This window comes from Gambusia affinis, linkage group LG17 (assembly GCF_019740435.1).
Source record: "Gambusia affinis linkage group LG17, SWU_Gaff_1.0, whole genome shotgun sequence".
Taxonomy (NCBI): Eukaryota; Metazoa; Chordata; class Actinopteri; order Cyprinodontiformes; family Poeciliidae; genus Gambusia; species Gambusia affinis.
The window spans coordinates 15,472,532-15,484,799 of record NC_057884.1 but is presented as its reverse complement, the minus strand read 5'-3'; the positions used below and the strand labels follow the sequence as shown (position 1 = coordinate 15,484,799).

Genomic DNA, 12,268 nt, shown 5'->3' with positions numbered 1-12,268 from the left:
CTGGTTAATAAAAGCCTGGTACACCAGTCATTACGGCAGGAATGGCTGGTTTCACACTTTTACATCATCAAGACAATAGTCTGCTCTCTTTGCGGCTGTACAGTTTGACCTCTGAAATCTCTCCAGCCTCTGTGTTTGAATATCAGTAGGTATGCATATCAAAGTAGATTTTCTTTGTGTCCTTTCAAAATTTCTGCCCTTTCATAGTTTTATCTTTAAACAACATTATGATAAGGACAGCATTTTTACAACAAATTGTTATGTTACATGAATGGCAAAATATTGTATGTTTTCTTATGGAAATGAATTTTTCCCTAGAAGTATTACCTTCTCTATTAGGTTTGCAGAATGAGATTTCTACTGTTGTGTTTTTCTCTGTGTGTTTTGATCTAGGAGGATAATGGCAAACAAAGAGCATATCAACATTTTTGATGGGTATTCATGTCATTCTGTCACAGAAGTTAGACGGAAGCTCAGAACAAGGCTGACAGCATTGAGCTGCACAAAGCACCGTGCTCTTTGTGTCCTTGTCATTCAGGTATTACTCATCTTGCAGAAACCTCTTTAAATATTTACTTTAAGCGGATTTGTCGTCTTAAGAGGAGTGGAAATCACATTGTTACATTAGGAAACACATTTCAAAATAACAATGTAGGGTAGCATGTTGTTCTGGGGAATTTAACATCTAATATGTTAAGGTAAGGATACGATTTGAGAAAGTCATCAAAAAAGTAATGCACTTCAGCCTAAAGTCATTAAGACACCACAAGCCAAGCTCATGTCTCTTTTGTTATTTAATAGCTGAAGGCTTTAGGGAGTCCAAAACAGGTTGGTTTCATTTTACCATCACCTGTCACTGATAACAAATAGTCACACCTAGTGCACTTCCACACTCTTTCTGTGGCTGGTGTATCATTTTATGGCTGGCCTAATAAGAATCTTTTTTTATATATTACACTTGGGCTTTTTCAGATGAATGAAAATGTTTTCTACATCATAACTAGGAATGGGCCCAGCATGAGAATCTCATGGTGTGATAACTGTGAGTACAATCTCATAACACAAGCATTTAAACATGATCTAATTGCTTTTAAAACAAAAAAGCAATTCTAAAATAGCATTGAGTATTACACACTTAATGTTGTCTGACACTTCTTCACAGTATTTATTTTAATTATTGAGAATGCAGCTGAAAGTATTGACAGTCTATTGTTTCATCTGCTTGTGACAATGTCATCTTACAAGCAAATCAATGACATGACAATGTGACGATGTTGATTTACAAATAAATCAAATGAAATGGTACGTCCATCAGAGGTCAATGAGTTAATGCTAAATGAAAACAGTAAATCAGTTTCAAAGCTCTTTTAAAGAAATGTACACGGTGGAATACTAAAGCAAATTTAAAAAATTATGTTTACCAATTTACTACAATGCAAAAAATAGAATAAACTGTTGAAATTAATAGAAAAGTTTATATAAACATTTGGTAGAATGTTAGTTTTTCTGCTACTACTGTCCTTTATTTGCAGAGGATCAGACAAGAAATGAGTAGTAAGAGAAGGGAGGAAAACATGCAAAAAAAGTTAGTAGGGAATTGAACCCCAAACTGCTGTGTTGAGAACTAACAGCCCCTGAACATAGGGCAGCCAACCTACATCTACAGCACAAACCGCCCCAATTCTACTTTTTAAATACATTTTGATGCCGCTCATGGGTACAGGTGGAAAATCAACCACAGCTTCTGCCCGCTCGTGGCCCGCCCACGTTGTTGCCTATATGAGGATGTGAGGAATATCCTGGCAATGGAGACACGTCCAACTTGGTTTGAACTGAACCAGGCATTAACTGGTCACTGACACTGGAGGAGGGGCTAATGAGCAGTTTCCAGGAGGTAAGTGATCTCCATACTGACGCTAGGGATCAGGATACAAAAAACTGGAGTCCAGATCTCCGACATCAATGATGAATCCAGTTTCTGTCATAGGTGACAAAAGAGGTGAGAGTCAGGACTACAGGAAGCAAAGAACACAAATAGATTAACACTGAGTAAAAATGATCTGGTGATTGTCTTAGGGAGTCGACTGTCTTTCAGCTTCTGTTGATGAACATTAATGAGTCTCATCTGAGAAACACTGAAACAACCTGTACATAGATTTGTGGGTATTACCACCATGGTTTAAAATTGGTTTTTAAACCAAAGTCCATCTCAAGATCTTCATAAATCCACCACATTTACATTGTGGATAGGTGGACGTGTTTATGTGTGAAGCAACTTCTCAGTCTCTTATCCGAGGCTTAACAACAAGCAGCCCTTCCAAAGTAAACACAGTTATGATCTCAGAGGAAATCAACCTTCTTTACACAATACCAGTATTGTGGAGGTGTCGTGTCATCATCTGCTCATTTGGCATGACACTAATTTGACAGCTTTTGTCCTCACCTTCCACGCAATGGAAAAAAAAAAGACCACAGGAAAATGTATTGTCGTTCACAGAGCTTCTCCAAAACATCATTTTCTGTCGACTAGTAATAAAGGTACACAGTGTGGGCTGGGTACATTTCTCTCATAATCTATAGTCCACTGCAGAAGCCCATCCATCACTCTCCAATGAAAGAGATGTCCTCCACTCCAGAGACAGCTGCTCAGCCACAGTGCTACAACAACACAAGGGCCTCTGCATCAGTCAGTTTAAGTCAAAATAGGAATGGATTGGATGGCTCAGTTGTTTGTTCATATTGAGATCCTGTTGAACATTAACTATTACATTTAGATTTAGTTAATTTTAAGTAGTCAGCGCTGTGTGAGTGAGTTTCTGGATATAGAGTGCCTCACAAACATGTTCACACCCTCCAAACTTTTTTAGATTCTGCTGCAAAATTTAATGTCTATAATTAGTTTTTTATGATAGATCATATTGGATGATTGTAAAACCGGAAGGAAAAGAGTATACAGTTTTGTTCAATGTTTTTTACAAATAGAAATCTGAAAAATGTACACAACCCCCTTTACTCTGATAACTTTAAATACAATCCTGTGTAACAAATTGCTTTCAGAAGTCACCTATTGCATAAATATGATCCACCTCTATTAGTGAGATGACTATAGACTATTAGTTGTGCCATGATGCAAAGGTGGCAGGAAGAAAATTATTTTTGGAAAGAAAAAAAAGCCATAATAAATTTTCTGTACCATTTGCCACCAGCTAAGTAAGGGACACAACAAATATTGGGTGACAAGTCTTTGATAAGAAAACTATATGAGACTAGGAAACCAAACACTGGATATCAGTGGGGTAAAATACTGTATTTTCTCAGACAGAATGGGAGACTTGACAGGTATGGCTAAAATGCTGGTTTAAGGATAATTTATTTGTTAGAATCAGACAGAAATAAATCTAATTGGGAATCAGTCTCAAGATTTAAAAATTTGTCCTTAGAGACACAAAGCATCCTGTCTAATTGAACCTGATCTGTTTTGCAAATTAAAAATGGATGAAAATTTCACTGTATAAGTCAATACCTGGCAGAGTCACACTTTAAAAGACTGCCATCACACTTTACACTTTAAAAAGTTGTAACTGCAGCAAAAGATGATTTTATGAAGTATTTATTCAGAGGGGCTGAAGACAGGTATGATAAAAGTATTTTCTTTTTGCTACACAGACACTAATGTGTGTCAGTCTATCACATAAAATCAAAAGTAATATGAATAAATCTCTGCATTTATTCAGAGTTACAAACGCTTGGTTGAGTGTGATTGTCAGATTAGCATTTGTTGAACTCTTCCTGGCAGCTCTGACTGTGTAACCACAGGCAGAGCAGTCGGTGTGCATCCATGTGTGTGAGTCCACCTTGCTCGTATGTTCGACCCACACTGGCTCCGCCATCTGCTACCCGTCCGAGCTCGGACCGACCCAGCAAGACCCCTCATGCACACACAAATCCCAGGGTCCTGGTTGCGGTGGCACAGCCAGGTGGCATCGTACCAAGTGACCAACGGTTGATGCCCTCACCCTGCATCCTCTGCTGCACCGTCCACCAACAGGAAGTCCCTCTCCATCATCCTGCATTCTGTTTTGATGTGCACGGCGGCCTGATTAGCGAAGGGAAATAGTGTCTGTTCGTCTGCCCTCCCGTCTGTTTCTCTGTACCGTTTGGCCTGATTCCCCACTTTAGAGGGGAGAGCATGAGACATGATCCTCACTAAGATCCGCGGCTCATGTGTGTGTGTGCGTGGTATGGGTTTTTTTTTTAGAAAGCGGCTCTTGAACAACTCCTTGGAGGGGGTGTCAGATGGCAGGCGTTTGTGTTGGTGCATGGTGGGGGGATGAAGAGATGATGGATAAAGGTTAGAATAGAGGGAAACAGAAGGAGGGAACGTTGGTCTGTTCTCTGCTCTTTAGCTTTTGTTCTCAAAAACAGTAACCCCCTCCCAGACTCCTGTCGCAAAAAACCAAGGGTTATCCTTCAGTCAGGATAAAAAGAAACCTTGTGAAGAAGAGATCAGTTATGATGTAAAATGTGGCATACATTTGAGTTCTGTGGCTTCAATTTTGTAAATGTGTTTGAGATTTATATGTATGCTAGCAGGAATATTTTCTGTAGGTTTTCTGCCAGGTTTCCTACATTCAATCCAAATGGTGCCCTAAAAAACCCAATGTGCTTTTAATTCAGGCCAAAACTGTGTTAGGGGAAAAACACAGAGCCTCAATGCCAATAGCCAGGAGGCCATTTCAGCATCTAATCTGTAAGAACCAATTAAGAACAAGGATTTAAAATAAAAACACATACAAAAAAAAACCTTGCTCCCCACACTGAATCTCCTTTTTGGCCTACTTAAATATTTAATTTCAATAAAAACAATCTAAGATAGCCTCAGTAAATACAAAATGTAGTTTTGAAATCATGATTTTATTTACTTACAGACAAAAGCTATCCAAACCCACTGAGCCTGGGGTGAAAAATTTTTTTACTTCCAAACCTAAACACTTTGACTACCCTTGGTGACAATTTGCGTGGTATGCACTCTTTTCTATGTGACTGTTTTAATTTAGCCATATTAGAGAGTTTTCAGACACGAACGGCCTGTTTAAGGTCATGCCACAGCAAGTTATAGGGCTTAAGGCCGACCTTTGACTAGACCTCTCCAAAACCTTCATTTTTTTTCATTCTGATCCATTTAGAGATGGACCTGCCACTATGCTTTGGATTATTGTTCTGCTGCACATGGTAATTGTGCTTCAGCTTAAGGCCATGACTTGACAGAGAGCAGAGGTCACAGTTCCATCAATTACAACGAGTTGATCTGAAACAGCAGACAGGCCAGTAATCACACTGGCACCTCCATGTTTGAATGTAGCTGGATGACCTTTTTCGTGGTCAATTTTACGTTAGATGTCAATTTTAATAGATGCACTCCTTCCAAAAACTACCCCTTTTGACTCCTCAGTTGGAATAAAATTTTTCTGGAAGGGGATCATTAAGATATTTCTTTAAAAATGTCAAATTGGGAATATGTTTACTCTTTGATCAGCAGTTATTTTGGCCTTGAAACTCTCTAATAACTTGAAAGTCCCGGTAAGGTTCACTGCAGCTCCATGTTTTCTTCATTTATGAATAATGATTCTAACTACAACCTTAGAAATAGCTTTTGAATGTCTTTAGGACAGATGTAACAAATAAATAATGTGTTCTATCTTTTCTTGAATACTTTAAATAAACATGATGTGATGTTTTTTGATATCTTTTAGCCTGCTTTGTGTTGTCAGTCAGTTTGCATTTAACTCATTTCTGGTCATTATCAGGCCTCCGTGTGGCTACTAAAATTGAATTGATGGGAAAATGGGGACACTACATTTTTCTATATTAGTTTGGATAGCATTTTCCCCCTAAAATAGTCAAAATTAAAAAAAATTCTGTTGTTATGTTCATCTGATATTTACTTTTGCTTAATCTGATAATGTCAACTGACAAAAAAACCCGAAAGTAGAGCACATTTTTAAGGGCACTGCAGAGTTATGTTTTATATTTGATTTAATTTAATCAGTCAGAAAAGCATTTGATGCACAACAACTTTTTTAAATAAAAAAATTAGCTCAATACTTAAGGATAAACATAGATGAGGAATTCTGAAAGGGAATTAAATAGCATGAAATGTTCCAGGAAAAAAAAAAGAAAAGATTTTATGGCTTTCTGATTGTTGTGAGCTAGTTGAGTACAGCAGCATCTGCAACCCACATGAAATCTAAAAATACTCCTGCACCATTGACTGCTCTATGCCATAGCCTCTGCAGGTAAATGAAAAACTGTGTGCACATGGTACATTGGAGTGTGCATGCTAAACTGGAGATGAGGTATGGTCTGTATTCGCTGGGCTGCTCCAGGCTGGTATGCAACCTTCAAGCCTAAATGTGCAGGAATGTTGCAATACATTACCCATATGTGTAAGTAGACTTTTGCACTGCACTCTGAGATTAAAAAAAAAAAATGCTGGTCCACTAGACTAAGGCAGCTTCTTTCCCCTCATGTCTGTTGCTGTAGACTGTAAATTATGAGATTAATGCCTGGGTTTGTAAATCTGATAATGGCAGCACTCTGTTGAAATGACATTCAAAGAGGGCAGGGATAATCTGTCAGTCATGCTACCAACAGATGTGGAACAGATGTAGCCTACACTTAGCTAATATCATTATCATGACCATGTTTTACTTTTATGTATATAATAGTTTGTGATCTGGAATATCAACAAACCAAACAGGCAAGTATAGGAGATTTTTTCATATGGGCTTTCTGCCAAGGACAGCATGGCAGATGGGGTACAATAACAAAAAAGTCATGTTAAAAAAGTTAAAATCTATCTATAGATAGCCTTGTATCTTTGCAGGCACATGGCTATCTATCTATCTATCTATCTATCTATCTATCTATCTATCTATCTATCTATCTATCTATCTATCTATCTATCTATCTATCTATCTATCTATCTATCTATCTATCTATCTATCTATCTATCTATCTATCTATCTATCTATCTATCTATCTATCTATCTATCTATCTATCTATCTATCTATCTATCTATCTATCTATCTATCTATCTATCTATCTATCTATCTATCTATCTATCTATCTATCTATCTATCTATCTATCTATCTATCTATCTATCTATCTATCTATCTATCTATCTATCTATCTATCTATCTATCTATCTATCTATCTATCTATCTATCTATCTATGCCACCCTTCAAAGGTACTTGTGTGCCCCCTTTTTATTGCCACCTTGAACAGTTGCCCATATATCCCTTATCAAAATTCTCCACTGATCTGTCTTAGTCTATTTTTCAGCTTCTGTTAAATTACTTTTTTTTTTTTCAAAACTGGAATTTCTTTGGGAGAGAGAGATTAAGGCTCTCACCCCATAGAAGACCCACTACTACATTTATGCATGAGAAAAACTCAAATTTTCAGTGTTGCAATTGGTCTTTAGCCAAAAAAGGTATGACCCGTTTTATCCAGGAAGTTTGAAAGATTCACGCACCGAGTGGCCATCCCATCCCCGCATCGCTGTAGCGCACAGGTGCGGGGCAGTCATCTACAGCGAGCGCCGCTCCGCCAATTACAAGCAGCGAGCGCGGCCACGTGAACAAATCCCCTCGTCTAAATTGAGCGGAGAGCAGCAGCTCGGAGTGAGCGGCATCCCTGGAAGCAACACAGAGTGGGAAGTGCTATCAGCAGGCTGATCGGGAGCAGCAGTGCGCAGGTAAATTGCTTTCTTCCTCTTCATCTCTCTCTTGGTTTTACACTCTGTCCTCTGAAGCTGTATTATAAAGAGCCGTTCGGCGGCGGGATCTGGGACAGGATATGTCCAGTGCAGGATTAAATTTGTTGCCGCTTGTAGATGGGTGATTCTCTCCTCCGATCCGCGGACAGGACGAACAGCATCATCGGCTGGCTGCTGGATCTGCACTGAAACTACCCCCCCTTCCTGCTCCACACCATGCACTACCTCCCTCCCCCTTGTGTCTTTGCAGGCACATGGCTATTGATAGTTGACAGAAGCCTCCTAATCCCTGGCTGATCTAGGCTGACCCGTCGCAGGCATTTTCGACAGCAGGAATGTTGACTGAACTTAATTTGGTCCCGAGGTTTGTTCTAATTGGTGACGCCCTCTTTAGATCGATGCCGAGCACCGGAGGGGATTATTTTATGCTGCATGCAGGCAGGCAGGCAAGCAGAGGCAAGCTTTTATTGCTGAATTATTTATAACACTGTCTGGAGAGCGTAATGATTCTGCTTGATAAAGAGGGGACACTTTTTGCTTTGTAATCATGATTTGCTCAGTTTGTGATTAATTGTATTGCTCTTACAAAGAAGTCCCATTAGCATCAATAATTGACTAATTGCCATTCCGCACAGGCTCTGTATTTATTCTTTATGTCACTGCAGCTTCTGTGTTTGACAACAAAACATTTCATCACCCTGTAAGTTTAGTTAAATGATTGATTTTAATTTTATTCAAAATGACTTGTCAAATTGATCTCACATTTAGCTCATATAAATGACTCAATATCTTGTTGTCTATAATCCGACATTTTAAAACGTTCAGAAATAAGATGTCATCGCGCCATGCCACCTTGTTATCCATCTTTGATCCTTTCCCCATTAAGTAAATGCAGCACTTTTTTGCACTTGCCATTTTCAGCCCGTCTCCACCGGAATGAGTCGACCTCGTTCGCGCCTGCGCAATTTCACCATTCATCTCAAGGGAAATTCTCCCTCTCTTTTGCTTTCTGTTGTCTCCTGCAAGACAAGAGAGATCGGCAAAGCGGTTGTATGGCAGGCGGTTGTAGAATTTAATGAAGCAACGGTCCTGTCACAAATTCAACTTTTTGACATCGACATTTTCAGTCAGTCACTGGCACTTTAGTGTTATTCTGCACACGCTATGATGGCAAACATTTTCTTTTGTTGTCATTAATAATAACAATAAAACAAAAATGAACACATCCTAAGTAGATTCAAAACTATTTTCTGGAATAGTATCAAGAAACAGCAATACATGTTTTCTGAACTTTTTTCTCAATGGAAGCAAGGGAAAGCTTGCATTTTACATATCTATATGTCCACAATGGTTCTCATTTTCTTTGCCAATGTTTTGTGGTGGTAGTGGTCAGTGTGTTGCTAATCACCCAATAAGATTGGCTTCACCTCCAGCCACTATCCCGATCAGGATTAAACAGAAAACATATAGATCTTATATCTTGTATCCCTTTCTTTGAATATTTGAAACAGTGTTGCAGTTCCTTGCAACTGTCATTAAACCAATTAATCTGTACTCCAAATGCAAATAGTTAAGAGATAAATATCTGGAATTCCTCTTTGTTATAATTCTGATTCAGTGTTATATGTCTAACCAGATACAGTTCTTCATTCTGGTTGTCTTGATATGAAATGAAAACTTACCAACTTCAGACAAAAAAAAGGGTTTCACAGTTACATGAATAGGAACTATGAAAAATCATCTAGCATGGCAGTGTGGCAAGAACTATCTAAACAAAAAGACAAAAAACATTCCCTTGACATCCCATAAACCATGAAAAAACAGGACATTTCCTCACTTTCTAAAAATATCCCGGGACCCCCGAGACAGGACTTGAAATACAGACATGTCTCGGGAAATACGGACGTTTGGTCACCCTAGTTTAATAGTCTACTAGAGCTTAAAAAAGAAAAGAAAAAACCTTTAACATATGAATTTTTAAGACTTTTAATGTCCCCTCTATGGAGAAATATTACTAAGAAACACAACTAATTGGTCTTTGTATTAATTTCATTTTTTATTTTCTAAGTTTTACTTCAATAATAAATGATATATTAAGATGTAGTTGTATTGCGATAGGATCCTAGTTTGGATCTGCTAGATCAGGGGTCTGCAACCTGCAGCTCCAGAGGCACAAGTGGCTTACTTACATCTGTGGACGATAAACCCCCCCAGAAACACTGGCCTCACCTTGGCTCCCGTGGAAAATTTGGTTTAGAAACTCTACTGTCGCCTAATGACGCCCCCTCGTGGTATAAGTGTAGCCTTTTTTAGAGCTGGTGAAAATTATATAATCACTTGTCTTGCCATACACCCCGAACTCGCTTTCGCTGCTCCGGTTGTCAAGGCGCTGTTAGTGTCGGACTTGTCCTCGTTGGAACTGGGCTGCTCTGTTATTTGTCGGGCTAAGCTTTTTTTCCCTTTCATTACTCAGTTGGATTTGTTCTGTGTTGGACTCCCAATAACTATCTGCCAGCTCAGTAAGTTACTGTTTTCTTTCAGTACGTTTTCCCCTTATTTTCTGTCTACACGCGCTTCTCGCTCGGAGAGAAAACATAGCTGTAAGTGTTGGAAATGTGCAATTTAGTTTATCACCGGCTTATGTCTATTAAATGTATGGGAAACCATTAAGAAGTATTTTTTTTATTTTTATTTTTACTATGTTTGCTTTCGCTTGTGTGTGCCAATGAAAAAGAGGAACTAAAAGTGAAAATATGAAGTTTCCCCAACGTTCATATTGTAAAAGCATTTTCAGTAACTGTTTTCTTGCTTTTTGTGATTAAAGTAATAATATAAGTATCGTTGCAGGTGTTTTGCCACTTCCGCACTGTACCCTACTGCGAAATATCTCGGCTCTTTGTTCGCCTCTATATTCTATTGAGATGTTTGAAACACCTGCCAGCTGAGGTGGCGCACAAAAAAAGTTATAAGTCACCTTTGTTCTGTTTTTTAATCTCGTCAGGACGTCGCTTTAGGGAACTAAAAGTAATTTCCTGAGGCTCTGAGGTTAAACCATTTCCCCATGCAGCAGCTGCAGCAGAAGTATACCCGCAGAGTTTGTTAGCGTACCTGAAAAGAAGAAATGAAATGATGAAACGCTAAGCTGCACCCGCTCTTTCTCGCTGAACCAGCTTGTTTGCATACTTACACCTGAGATGTAATTGTAGTTCCTTTTATTCCTTCAACAATTGAGGCGGGAATCATAACAAGCCTATCCACTAGTTAACCTCCCAGCTTTAGCGTAATGAGATCTTTCCTGCTTGATGTTTACAGTATGTGGCTGGCAACAGTTTGCTGCTGTTCTGATTCACTGGCTAATTAATGGAGCTGCTATCTGCTGTGCTCCAGCAGTCTGTGCTGGTTTATCAGGTCATGGTTCCTGGTGATCTCCCAGCCTGACTAATGGCCCTGTTGCCTTTGGGTTATTTTTGTTTGCTCCACCCAGTTCCATGTGCTTGAGATGATCCAACAACACACACACACACACGCACACGCACATACACACGCAGACATACCTGCTCTAGTTGGGATAGTAATGTGGGGTGTCTTTGTTGAATAAGTCCAGCTCCTGCTTCCCTTGCCCGGATAGAGCTGATTTATAGAGTAGAAACGGGGCGTTAGAGTGTTGCTTGTTGCAGCCATATAATGCTTCTCTTGTATTGCATACAGTGCAGTTTGTCAGTGCATTTTGAGACGAAGACATGGAGTGAGGGTGTTCATATTCAGACTTTACCTTGGTGTGAAAGATCTAGACTGAAAATGCACCATCTATCAAGGATAGAAATTGGATAAATTCTATTTTTATCTCTTTTTAAAAAAATCTTTTTTACCCAGGGGCTGGTCAAATATAGATAGATTTGAATCTATATTCCTTTTCATTTAAAGCATCAAAACTAGACCCTCCTCTGTTTTCAGTCTGTAAATGAATCAACCAACAGCATGTAGTTTGCATTTTTACTAAATATGATAAAGATAATGTAAAGATCAGGAACCAATTCTTTGAAACATATATGGAGATATTTTTTTTTTTGCAGTTCTCAGGATTTTTGTCAAAGAATATACAGCACATTTTTTTATTTCATCCACTCTAAAAAATATTAGTTTATAGATCGGACCTATAAAAAAATAAACAGATATTTGTAATGGCCAGCAAAAGCCTTGGTGCATCTTGAATCCAAACTCCAGGATCTTATTAGAGATAAAGTTTCCTGCATTGACTTTTGCTCATTGTCCAAAAGTATGAGGATATAAAGACCTTTTATTTTATTTTTTGTCTGTCTTCCTGGATTATTATTTTTCCTAAGTTCTGGTGCCTGTGTGTGACATTTTTTGAAAAATCAATATTTTTAATTTATGTTGTGTATTTTTCCATAAATTGTTTCAAAAATTAGTTTTATAAAATTACTGCCTTTTCAGTATTTGTTTTAAATTAGTGTTATGATGATG

At 38.5% G+C, this 12,268-nt stretch overlaps 1 protein-coding gene across 6 annotated transcripts in view; it reads left to right on the top strand.

Moving 5' to 3' along the window:
• Positions 1-7,514: 7,514 nt before the first annotated feature.
• LOC122847211 (spermatid perinuclear RNA binding protein) overlaps positions 7,515-12,268 on the top strand; it is an 83,985-nt gene continuing 79,231 nt past the window's right edge. For 2 of the 6 annotated variants that reach the window (XM_044144682.1, XM_044144681.1), the window contains exon 1: positions 7,518-7,762. The gene's annotated coding sequence lies outside the window, so the exon portion shown is untranslated. Of the gene's footprint in view, positions 7,763-10,093; positions 10,303-12,268 lie in introns of those variants that run through there. The other 4 variants (XM_044144679.1, XM_044144676.1, XM_044144678.1 and 1 more) reach the window with 3 other exon arrangements.